At 24.2% G+C, this 14,511-nt stretch overlaps 1 protein-coding gene across 2 annotated transcripts in view; it reads right to left on the bottom strand.

The window, feature by feature from the left end:
• LOC112684848 overlaps window positions 1-13,863 on the bottom strand; it is a 44,975-nt gene extending 31,112 nt beyond the window's left edge. For both annotated transcript variants that reach the window (XM_025556555.1, XM_025556554.1), the window contains exon 1: window positions 13,742-13,863. The gene's annotated coding sequence lies outside the window, so the exon portion shown is untranslated. The remainder of the gene's footprint in view (window positions 1-13,741) is intronic.
• Window positions 13,864-14,511: the final 648 nt, after the last annotated feature.

Raw genomic sequence — 14,511 nt, 5'->3', positions numbered from 1 at the left:
CCAAAGTTATATTTTAGATTTTGGTTCCTATAACCCTTAACCACAGTTTAAGATATATATATCAGTCTCCCCTGGGCTACGCCACTTCCATGACTACACTGATGACTTATCAGTTGCTTTTAAATTAATTTTTTATTAAGTCTCATAATTATTATTGTAAGAGAGACCAAGGACGTCCGAGAACTTAATTTGTTGGACAAATGATATCCGATGCTGGACTGTCAAGCTACATGGAACTAAAGAAAGAAGTTAGTTGGGAGCCGGGAAGAGTGTAGAACGCGTGTCCGACTGCAAAACCAATAATAGGATTTAATACAAGAAGTGAATATATATATATATATTTGTATTATATATTATTTAGTATTTATAACATTATAAATATATTCAACATAATTAAAGCTTATTATGGTGAGGGAAATGCCAGTATAAAATAGTATAAAAGGGTGCATTATCTCAAAAGGTTAAGAATCCTTGAACTATAGAGTTCCAAATAATATAGTTAATACCTATGTTTATGCATTTATGATCGATACAAAATAATATTTTCAAGGGTTTAAAACCATTCCGATTCGATTATGTATTTCAGAAAATTAAAATCAAACTGTTACATGCGCAAATACACGCTGATCATAAAATTGTCATTTTTTTTCCTTGTACGTCATGTTTTCATGATGAAAACTAGTTATAAATATAAAACATTTAATTATAAGTAGTCCGACGGAATTGATAAATGGATTTTAATTTTACGTATCTTGGGCTCAGCTTTATCATCGTCAAGTGTTCGCTAAATACATTTCAAAGTTGTTATAGAAATTTGTCGAGGAAAACGAAGAAACTGTCCGTTAACTGCAAGATTTCGTGTTGCCAATAACTGTCCGGAGACGACACTTAACGCACAAGTGACCCACAACTTCACTGATTGATTCAGAAGGCGAGTGATTTTCAATATTATTTAGGTGATGATGTTGCGCACCGACAGAAAAGAAAAAAATTAAACCATATTACTGCGAAGTATTGTCAGTAAAAGTCGTGAAACCGATAAATCTTACATTCCCATTATTATTGTACGTTGCAAAGTTTGTATTTCATTACAACAAAATTTGAAGCAGAACACTGAGCAACTAAAGTTAAACGCACAAAAACTCGTGTGGCTGAGAAGTCGATTTTTAATTATTATTATTAGCTTTAACACGTAAAATATGTTTACATATTATGTAAATATATTATATTTACATTTTAAAATAAATATATACATACATATTTATTTTTCAATATTTCATTGCGATACGAGTTGTTGACACCCCGAGGCGTAGACCACGACAATTATATCGGTAACACATTGAAGTGTACACGTGCTTGGTGAACGAGACTGTTGTTTTCATTCGACGCGTATGGCCAGAAACGATGGTGCACGTACGGCGAGGAAAAAAGCAATTAAAGTTAAAACGGAGACAATCGCGTGAGACTTGCGGACTTCCAACAAAACCGTCTTCTTCACCGGTTCGACGTAATGATTACAAACGCGGTACAAAAGTACTCATAACGCTGTTTCTATACAATCAATAAAAAGCATACCGGTGACGAGAACTCGGTATAACCGCAAACATTCGTAACGGCCAGTACCGATCCGAAATAATAATTAGGTTGCGATTATCGTCCGCCGCGAGATCCTTAACCGTCGTCGAGGTACAGCCCCATCCGCTCGAGTCGATGGCAATTTTGCGGTCCTCGTCGTTTTATCGCGTGACGTGGATTTATTAAACCGCTTCAGAATTGATCGGGCGTGTTTTCGTGCTTAATTACGGTTTTTACGACGCCGCGGTGTTGTGTTCCGATGGTGTAATTATTATTCCACCTTTGTATCATTTTCACGTGCAATTATCACCGTTGTTTTATGACGTTACGACGTGTTGGTGATTTTAAGGGTATAATATTCGCCTCATTTTCGTTGCATTTTATGACTCATCCGAAAAAGGCGTGATCGACATGGATGGAACACGTTGGTAGACGTTAACTCGGAAATTAATGAACTCTCTGATCGAATGCAACGACAGTATTATTAACCCCTTCTGTTTCGTAGGATTATTTTCACGTTTTTGCCCGCAAAGTTGTACTCTTTTGAAAAAACATTATCTATTTACTTGTTCGAACATTTCTCAACAGTGAAGTTTTAATTTTATTACCTATTTTATAACGATATATTTAAAGAAAAGGTTTAAAGTTTGAAATTAATCATCACCAAGCATGCAACATTCGTGTGGGTGGATAACGATGTGTGATGTTTGGTTAATAGGCACACATTTTCAAACGTACATTCCGAGTCAGAGGCGTTCTCAAGATTTTTTATTGTGAGAGGGGGAGGATGTAAAAATTTATTAAAAGCCCTCTACCCTCTTTTTTATATAAAAAAAACATGCATTAAATGAAAATTAAAAAATATTATATTGTTAACTAAAACATTAAATTTACAAAATAATTTCGAGTTTTCTTGATTTTTCAGCCACCTTATCAAGCATTTTAATTGTATCGTCTTAAATATTAAAACATTGACGACGAAATTGAATTAAAGAAATTATAGAACCGCACAATTTTATGATAAAAATATGTGCCTTACAGTGCTTGAGTATAATTTTTTACAGCATTTTGCACGTTATTCATATCGATAATGAAATTATAAAAAATAATGCTGTTAATAACAGACGCAGTCGAAATCTTCAAAATAATTCTAATTATATTTTTCTATTAACCGACTGTTTTAGTATACAGCTAATAAATAATCTATAGACATGTTTTTTTCTTATTCTTTCACTCGAATTATTCATTCATGTATGAAAAGCTTAATTTTCCATAATAGGTCTTGGATACCCAATTATATTAATTATAAACGAGTTTAACATACATTTACACTTGTTCAAAATATAGTTACAATTACTAAATATTGTTCTTTATCTTCGAAAACAATTTCTCTATAATTTAACACATTTATTAAAGACTTTAATTTAAAAACTATAATAACAATTTGTTTTAACACGTTATAAACCACAATACTGCAATTCGGAAACCACAAGACAAAAAAAAAATGAACATTTCTCAGATGTTTTTGTAGTAATTTATGACTTGCTATAGTGTTAAATTTCAAGTAGAACGCGTATCTTATACTCGTCATTAAAATTAATTAAAGTAATAAAAAGTACAATGGAGTCGAAAATTTTTGGCGTATTTCAAAGTCCTCTAGATTTTTTGTATTACCACAATGCTTTTGTATAATTTGTATTAACTTTTTTATCTCGAAACAATAACAACAAAACATCTTAAATGAGTACATTATGTAAAATTTACTTTATAACGCCATTTGTTTATATTATTATTATTATTTTTTTTTTTGAAAATTTCATATTATTTAATCAACAGTTTTTTTTTTTTTACGTCTAATGAGTATTTACAATTTATATTATATGTACAGTAATAGTAACTTAGTAAGTTGGAGGAAGTTGATAATGGTGAGGGTTTTTAAAAGAAAACTCACATAAGAGCTACATGTACTTTGATTTAAAATAATAGAATGTTGAAAATTAGAAAGTATTCAGATCTTTTGACTATTTTAAAGTTGAGTCGTCTAGTTGGGTTGCCTGTAAATAGTTTTGTGTGCAATTTGGATATAATTTGGTTTGAGTGATTTTGCATTTAAAAGAGCTTTTTGTTTAGAACTATTATAAACAATATTTACAAACGATAAAATAAAACAATTAACCCAAGCATAAATCAAATAGTGAAACACATTATTACTGATCAAACAAATATCAAAATTATTCTAAAACATGTTGTATAACTTAGGTTAATAAAAGTTATTTTGTTTTTAAGAGGTAACGTTGTCCTTTAACTAATGCTAACCTAACATAATTTTACGTTTGAGGCTCAATTATTTTTTTTGTATTGTATGATTAGTATTTTATTTGTCAAATAAAGTTTGTGGCAATTATAAATCCTGCAGGAAGGCGTACATAAGAACTAATAAAATATATAAAAAGCTCTGTTATGTAATGTAATTAATTTTCAACTATTTTAATTTAAGACAATTATAATAATTCTATATATTTATTATTCAGGAACATTAATATTTCTTCATTATTTTTCTCTTTACTTTGTATTTTAATTTATTGTGATTTTCAATCGTGTTAGTCATATTTTTAGTACCCGATAGGCTAATGGATAATTCATATCTAAATAGTTCACATCTAGCCAAACCTTTATTGTGATAAATTGAATTCGAATACGCTTGAAGCATGTAATAAATATCATCAAGTAGAACTGCTATAAACAAGTAAAGAATTGGATAAAAATAACTATATATATATATATATATATATATATATATATATATATATATATATATATACTATACACATATATACTATGTAAATACGAGTAGAATACTAGGTACACCTATTGAATATATTATTGATATTAATTTTCGAGTTTATTGTAATAATTTTATTTAGTCTTATATTTTATGTCTTTCAGTGCATGGGCTCGATATTCCCTTTATTTATATATTTGTTTTGGATGTAACTTATAATCATACATACTTGTTGACCTAAGGTAAGGAATATAATATTACTCTGAATTCGTGATTCGTCGAATAAATCAAAACATTTGTGAATTCAAGTTTTCCGAAATAAGATTCCGTGACTTGTCACTTATTAACCACTCCTGTACTACGTTATATTTATATAATAAACGAAATATTTCAAACATTGTCGTTTGATTAACTTTTTTCAAAGTTGTGACTGATTAATGTAATAAACTAATTAGTAATGAATATATCGTCAGATTTCCGTAAGTAGATAATGAAGAATAATTCTTATTATATTTACAATAAATCAAGTATGAAACTGTTAATGTAATGAAGAGATGAATTTATAATTGACAGAATTTTGATATTTGATATAAATTACTGTAAAGATTATACCGATGTGAACTTAACAAAAATGTATGACTAGGATATAGAAACAACGAACTCCTTTACCAAATAAATTTCTTGGGAAAATTATAATGATGTGTTGTATTATGATTATTTGTAAAGTACATTTATTATTTCTCAATAAATTATTTGATAAAAAGTTACTACTAAGTGAAATAATTTATACTATATAGTAATAATAATAATATATATATATATATATATATATATAAGCATAAAGCTTAAGAACAAGAAAGTAAGATTAGTTTTTAAATATTCATAGGGAATGATCAAATTTTTAGATTATTCAAATATTCAAATATTAGGTGAAAATATGATACTAGTAAAATATAAATAGACTTAAAACTTAAATTGCAAATATAAAATGTATATACTGGTAATGCATGAAATTTAAATAATTTTAATTAATTATAAATTGTTCTTAAATTCTGATAAAATTCTGACCGAAATCCTTTAAAATATAAAAATATTCAATAAAACTAGTATAAGATAATTAAATTTCTGTCACATTTTCAGTTATTATAACTGTTACGTAACTTATAATTGATAGTTTTTCTGAAATACAAACAAAAAGATTAATTTCTATCACATTGTGATAGTATTGATATAAACACAGACCTTAGAATTTGATTTTTAATATTGCAAAAGTGAATTAAAAATAAAATAATTTGTACAGTATTAAATGTTTGTTATTAATTAAATACAATAAATTTAATTTCTAGGGTTTTAAAAATATTTTAATTTTTTTTTTAAATTCAGGATAAGAATTAGTTTTTTGTAACCAATAGTTAAAACCAATTTTTTAAAATAACACTTGAAAATTTTAAAAATCAACTCTTCAAAATACTTTGTCAAAATTCTTATTTGATATATTAAATATAAGGATAAACAAAACTTTCGAAGCATTTTTTCAGGTTCCTAAAGACGTTTTTATCGAAGTATAAAAAAAAATACTTTACTAAAATATCAATAATTAACAACCCCCTCCCCCCGTGAAAAAAAATGTATTTATTAATTAATTATTTACTCTAATGGTATACCGCATACCACATACCCTCTAAAAATATGTGATACCTCCCAAGATAGAAAGACTGAAATAAACACTAGTACGTATTATACCGTTAGCTAAAACCGAACTAGAGGAAATCAATTATAGAAATATTGAATATATATATATATATTTAAAGATTAAATTGCTTCTAATTGTCAGTAACACCTAGACAACGGTATTTAGTTAACACGATTGAAGTAATCCGTTATTGACTTGTTCATTTATCTTATGGTAATATCTATGTGATACGATTCTGACATACTTCCCGAAACGTGTTATACAGATAACCATCACAATTAATCAGCTCCGTTTAACAATATAATTCCCTCTGCGAATGTTGGCTTAACACTAGCTGGCTATAATGAAACGCGTGGAAATAATGTAGAAATATATATACAATGATGTTAATGAGTTCAATGATTTATATTATTGTTATTCGTTTATTCTGCTCGTTTGTATTAAACGTCTCGTAATTAATTCTTAAAAATCATAATGTACAAATCGACGTAAAAATAATTATAAAAAAGACGGAAGCCTTTCCCTCGTCTTATCAACATCTCTTATTTAAGTATACGAGTACTACAATCCATTCATCTTTAATTAATTACTTACTAATAATTATTATTGCTATATAATAACTACTTGACCTAATTTATTTATTTTTATCGAATGATATAATGAGCTGTTAAAAATGTGTTTTTCCATATATATTTTAGTTTTCTTATTCATGAGTTTTTTAATAAAAAAAATATTATTTTAAATGTTTTTGATCAATTTTATAAAATATTAAAATAATTTGTCGCTTAACATTCAAAATTTAATGTTTACTTACATTCTTATATTATATAAAATTATACAAAAATATTACCCACTTGGTAATTATCAGATGAATCTTTCGTATAAACTAAAATTATAATTAATTTATATTTTATGATATGCGGTTAACACTTGAAATTACAACTTTTAAAGTCAGTATTTATACTTTTGAATAAATTCTACATAAATTAACATTGAAATGTAATTACTTCTTCAAAAATATAATATATAATCAATTTGTTATTTTATATTAATATTCATGAATTAAAACATAAAATAATAATGAAATACGCATTAAATATGCATTATTATTCTCATGTGTACTACTTATAATGTATAAATACGAATGTAAGTATAAATTTACATTTTAGTGTCTTAAAAATTAAACTTCTAGAACTGAGTATATCAGTTAAAATTTAAAATGATATTGTAATTTATATTATATTTTATTTTAATGCTACTCGTTATAACGTAATATACTCTTAATTAAGACATGTCAATAGCTTAATAAAAGATATATTTATATTTTGATGATGTGCCGACTTTGGAACAGTTTAACTTTAGACTATAGAAAATATATGAAAATGAATTTTACAATTTATTAATATAAAATTAACGAAAATAAAACTGCTCCTTGTGAATCAAAGGATTTATTTTCAAGAAAATTTCAATACATTTTACCAAGAAACAGTAGATGATGACGTCGATGATTATTAATTGTTATCAATCATCCATTACCAAAAAGATTATAATTATCTTTATTATATTTGGTTATTCTTGGTTAAGCCCACAAATATATTGCAATATATTTGCTAAAGTTGGTCAATACTTATTAGAGTTCAAATAATTGTCGAAATTAAGGAAAACGTTGAGTAATTTTTCAATCATATTAATTTTAACTAAACATTTTCTTTGTTGAATATTATTGTCACAGCTACCCAGACGATGCGCCGAACAAATCCCAAAGTCCCCAAGCACTAAAATATACTTTTTATGTTACGTAACCAACCGTAGATTTTTTTAAATTAATTTTTACCGATTGATCTATGATTAATTTATGACGTAAATAATATAAATAATGAACATTGTCAAATAATTTAAATAAAAATATAGCAGTTTGGTATAAAAACATTCTAAAACCATTCGACTTTTTTTTTTGTTAAATTTCATATTTTTTATGATGAAAACTTTTTTTTGTTAACTAATATATATTCAGTATTCATATGTACAATGAGTAGACAAGACAAATGGCAAAAACTTTTATAAAATACAGTGAACAACTATTAATTGAATAGGGAGATTATCTCAATGATAACACCCAGAACTCGTAAAATCCATAAAACGTTTTGAATAAAAAAATGTATTATGAAAATGTAATGCTTATTTATTTATTTTTTATTTAATTTCAATATTATATATATATATCAATTAATTATCGGTTAACTTTGTACTTAATTAGTACTTCCCATTCAAAATATCATATTGAATATTTAACTATAGCTCTTAGTATAAATATAAACAATTATTAATTTGAAATAAATCGTCATAGAGTCAATACCCAATTAATCAAAACCAAATTCAGGTTATTGCAGATGAATCTGAAAATTTTTGTCACGAAAATACTTAAAGCGGCAAACCTTCATTTTTCAACCTATACATTGGTATTTGATATATTAATACATTTGGAATATTAGGTCGATACAAATACAAATCATGGAGTACTATGGGATTTTTTTTTTTTTTTTGTTCCATATAAATATAAATATAATTGAAAATGTACAATATAATTAAAAAATAATTGAATACCTACCTAATATAGTGAAACTGTAAAAGATATCCCAATATTAGCTTAGCTTTATTCTTTATTGTTTTATTGGAAATATTTTCCCAGTAATTATAAAATGATAGTTTTTAAAAATGTTTAATTATACTATCGACATAAATGTAATAATATTATACTCTTAATGATATTGTACATTCAATTTTTAGTAACACGATATTTATTTTAAATTATCTTAGTTTTGGCTGCAATAATAATGTAACTCTTAGTGTATTAAAATAATTAATACTATGATACTATGATGTTCAAGAAGCACTATCCTAAATCAAATTATCCACTATTTTACCATAGGTCCTTTTCCCGATTATCACTAACAGATTAACTATGACACTTTTGCAATTATGTTATAATTTTCCTGTAGTAATAATGCTAACACATTATACATATGTTAGTCTTCGACATCTAATAAAAAATCATTTTTATAAAGTGGTCACAAATGAAAGGCCTTGAATAACGTCAATGTGTATTAATCTAGTCTTTATCGAAAATGCAGGTGGAATCGTGTAGCCAGATATAGAAATGTAGTCCAAACATCCAAAATCCAATTATAAATTTTTGGTGATAATTATCTTTAAATTTTTAAATTTAAAGTTAAATTTGGTGTAAATAACTATTTTCTTCCTCGATCACGCTACTATTAACTTACATTTTAAGAATAGTTAATATAAAATATGACCACTCTTTACTTCTGTTTTTCTAGGGAAAACTCACATTTTTCACAAACTATTAAAATACAAAACAAATTTTAATCTATAATAAAATCAAAAATCTCGAGAAGCAAATAAATATACAATACGTACTTGAATATATTATTAGAATCATTTAAAATATTTTATTTGATAAAGAATTTGAGTATTATTTTAAATGTAAATACTATCTAGTGCCTGCTTGTTTGTTATTGAAAAATACAATAATTTGTAAAAAATATTTTTTTAATGTATATATTGAAAATATAAATAAAATTACATGGACATTAAAATATTTAACACAGTTAAATATTTTTTATATTGTTAATTTGTCAATAAAACGTTTTGAAAACTTCAACCGTAATTAAAATTTTTTTTATCAATATGACGTATCTATATTTAAATAAAAATTTAAAATATTTTTCATAATTAATGAGATTTTAAAGATAAATACTCAAAAATTCATCCTAAATTCCCAGAATTACCAAGAAAATGTGAAACTCTAAAATTTTTTTTAAAAACATACATAAACTGTGTCTTAATATAATACTTGTTCATTAAATCATAAAATTAAATTTTTTTTCTCTTCTTATAATGGATTAAAATTATATTTTTATTAATTTATTTAAATACACGGACTATAAACGCATTCTGATTTGGTGAGATGTATATTATTAATTGTTTAGATGTATATTATTAATTGTTTATAGTTTTTAATAAATCACAATCACTCATTAAACGTTGACCATAAAATGTGTATGTTAAAAATATTAAAATTTTAAAAGAAAATTAAAAAATAATAATAACTACAACTAAATGGTAAAATAATACATTATATTGAATCAAAGAAAAAAACTAAATTGTATCGTATACAATTTTCATTTCAAGACCTATTTCAATACCTGTCATGTAAATACATTTATTCCAAGTTTTAAAAATAAAATATTTCGCTCTTGTTATTGATGACGTTTCACAAAGATATTCATAATGTCTATTCCAATACCGTAAAATACTGTAGAACGAAAGTTGTAGATCTATCTAAAACACCTATACAACAAACTCATTTTAAAGCTTATGTGAACATAATTCATGGTGCAAATCTTTATAAAACCTGACACAAAAATAATTAAATAAAAGTTTTTCGATCTAAGAACATTTTGTGCCGTTTGAAATGTTCCTTAATAGGTATCTATATATCAAATTAAATACTTTTCGCCTAACCTACATTTCATCAATTCACTCTCCCGTAGTAACAAAATCAGCCCAATATTATTTTATTAGATCACAAATATGACTAAAAGAAGGTCGAGACTAATATTTTTCTCTTCTTTATTTTTAAAAGCTGCGGTTTACATCTGAGTCGTAGCTCTTCGTATGGAAAGAAAAGATTATCTAATAATTCTTATTTTAAAATAAGAAAGACTTGGGGACTTCGAAGACCCCCAACTCCAAGGTTTTAATGCCAAACAATTTATTAGGCACCAATATAACAATATAAGAAAATATTGAAAGACAGGCATATAACTAAATCCTCGACAATAATCATCGAGAAAGAATTAAAATAAAAAAAATTGATTAAATTAAAATAAAAAGTATATTATATAATAAATGATAATAATAATAACAGAAATTTGTTTGCTACTGAACTATAATTTAAACATTGTAAAGTTTGTATAAGAATCACCCAAAAAGCTCCCAAAAAGTTGACCTTGCCATTTTTAATGACTATGGAGCAAAGAAAAATTTTAACATAATAGACACATATAATAAATTTAATCAAAAATAAATAAAAATGAAGTCACTGGGTTTTTTTTTTTAATTTTCTTTACGTCATTGTTACTTAGATATTACATCACATATATCTATTTTTCACATTGTACCTAGCATTGCAAAGACGATGTACTTTTTAACAAACATACATTCAAATATATACGTTATAAAATCTTAAACAATATAGATAAAATTTTATGCTAAATAAATAAATTGTATTAAGTTAATGTGACGAGTTAAAAGACTTCTTAAAAACGTTTAAGTCTTGTACTATATTATTAAATATTTTAAATTAAATTATTTTATGAATATCTCCAGACTTTAGGTCATATATTTTGCATTATAACATGTGCAATTTTAGTATTAAAGTATCATTTAAAATACTGTTTTTATTTTTTGTTTTAATGTTTCTTTGAGTCTTCTGAAAAATCGATGATTTCTTTGTAACTTACAATATTACTACGAATTTGATTTATTTATAAATTTGGTAAAATGTTAGATGACGAATAAAGGATATTGATTTAATGTAATTTGTATATTAAAATAAAAAAAATATCTGAGGCATAATTATTAAACAATCTATTTTTTAAAATTAAATTTATTGCAATTAAAGTTTTTGAAATAATTTAAGCGTATTAAATTATTACAATTAAAAACTAAGCTATAAAAATATGAATCAATTAACGTATTTATATAGGTATCAATAATATTGGTAATAAAATAATAGGAAAATAAAAAATATGTTATTTCACTAACTCACAATGTATTACAACAAATAATTGTTTTAAGTACATATAAATTTCATTGTAATATAATATTTAATTTCTATTTGCTGAATAATAGAAATATTATATATTGCTAGTTTAGATATCATAATGAAAAATAATAATATTATTAAGAAATAACATCATAATGAAAACTTATAAAAGAGCCGATAAATTAAAATTAGAAATAAAAACTGGAACATAATTATATAAAACATCATCATTTCTATTGAATTGTTTTTAAAAGGGAAATTCTATAAAAAGCCTTTTTTTTTATTCATAAAAGCTATTAAAAAATGTTATTTTCAGCCCTATAGTTTCTTAGGTATCTTAAGTTTCTCTACACGTCATTAAAAATGTAATTATATTTTGTTTGAAAAAAAATTAATCTAATTGTTAATGAGAAAATATAGCATAAATATTTTATGTTTTTAAGATTTGATCTTTTTTTATTGTATATTTTAGTTATTCCATTGTCTAGTATACTAATTATTTCTTAATTGAAGAAGACTTATATTAATTACCTATCATGAATTATTGAAAAAATCTGAATAAAAAGCAATTCTTTTTAATTAATTAAATTTTTTTGAAAATTAACAAAATGCACGTAAAAAAAGTGAACAATTTTACTTTAATGAACGTACTAGAATAAAAAAATATTTCCTATGTTATAAAAAAAATATTATGTAAACCAGATATTTTAACTGACAAAATAATATGATTTAAATTTTAACTCCCTGTTGGTTAATATTTATTTAAAAACATTCTAATATAACTATATAACTCAAAAATAATGGTCTTCCAATTTTCAATAAATCAATAATATTTTTAGGTTGTTGCGTAAAATAACTAATGGTACACTTAGAAGTATTAAATATTTAATTTTGAAATAATCATGTAATTACACACGTGGTGATTGTAATATAAAATAATTACCGGAAAAAAAAATAGGAGATATTATAAATATACTCAAACAACTAAGTATAGTTAAAATATATTGTTTTCCTCAACATTTATTTTAAAATATTTTCATAATTTAATAATATTTTGAATTTATTATTTTAAAATTCTTTACATTTTATTTTACAGTTACATATTTTTAAATGTTAAGTACAAAAATTTTGGATCAATTATTATCCAATAATATTTGAATATATTTATTTATAAATTAAATTGCATACTAATTTATACTTAATGTACATAAAAAAACTATTTAAGACATACGATTAAATACAGATTATATATTTTCCAAGAAAAAAGAAAAAAAAAAGACATACGATAGGTTTTATAAAATAAAAATGTCATAAAATGATATTCTTAATTTTTAATTATCAGAAAAATATAAAAAATTTTTAAAATTATTTTCTTACATTCAGCTCGTTAAAAAACTCGTGTATCTAATCCCTTTTATTTTAGAAATTTTAAATTTTTTTTTATTAATGGTGATTATAATTTTTGATTAGTTTTCATATTTTTTACTTTACATAATTTAATTTAATTAATATTCCAAAAAAATAATTTTTGAATTTTAGTATAAAACTCAATATTTAAAAAAAAAATAATAATGTTTTAATAATATTTATATTAACCAGTTATTCTTGTTATTTAACTTTTATAGATAAAAGTAAAAATATTAGAGATATGAAAAACTTCAAAAATAATATTGTAAATATAACTCTTACACGTATAACTCTGTAGAATATTGATCAACGTTCTTTTGATTAATATTATTTGTTCTCCGTAGATTAATATATGTTAACAATTATTATTGTTAAATTACAATTAACAGAGAAAAATGTATAAATGTGAAAATAAATTAACAGTGAAACTTACCTGTACCCCAAAGCGCGACCAGTTTGGTACAAATGAAGATACTGTACAGAGAGGAATCTACTTCGCCATTTATATATATAGGTACGTGCTACGTTGTTACACTGTTTGAACACTACGCTATCCGTACGGGTGGATCGTTCCGAGAGGGTAATATTCCATGCTACTCCATTTAGCGTGCGCAACAAGTCCCACCTCCCTTTGGGGGTTTGTCCAAAATTTGCAACAGTTATGCAGCTTCTGAAAAAAAAAAGTTCATACCGAATCGTAAAAATACAATACATATTTGTTCACAAATTTCCAATCCACTGGTATATTATTGTTATTATTATTTGATTTATTTGTTAAAGTAATGTCATATATATATATATATATATATATATATTCCATACTTGAAAAAAGATTAAATTCAGATCGTAAATATTTTTCGTTAAGGGTTTAATGTGATCGCTATCGAGTTTATAATTTATACTGCATATTATACTAATTAAAAATAATATAATATAATTATATTTTATCTTATTAAACGTTATTACTAGTTTATTAATAGTTTAGATATATTATTTTTATAAAAAATTTATTGTTTACAGTACTCATAATGTATTGTTCGTATTAATTGTAAGTTTTAAATCAACAAAATTATTTAAACTTGATAATTTATATAAATTACTTGCATATGTTATAGACCTAAAGCAATTTCGTAGTTTTAACTTCATTTTGAATTTTCAGAATTTATACTAATTGGATATTATTATTTTACGAGTATATCAATA

This window comes from Sipha flava, unplaced genomic scaffold (assembly GCF_003268045.1).
Source record: "Sipha flava isolate LNK unplaced genomic scaffold, YSA_version1 258_pilon_pilon, whole genome shotgun sequence".
NCBI classification, from domain to species: domain Eukaryota; kingdom Metazoa; phylum Arthropoda; class Insecta; order Hemiptera; family Aphididae; genus Sipha; species Sipha flava.
Note: the sequence above shows the minus strand (reverse complement) of the source record. Positions and strands in the feature narration are given on the sequence as shown.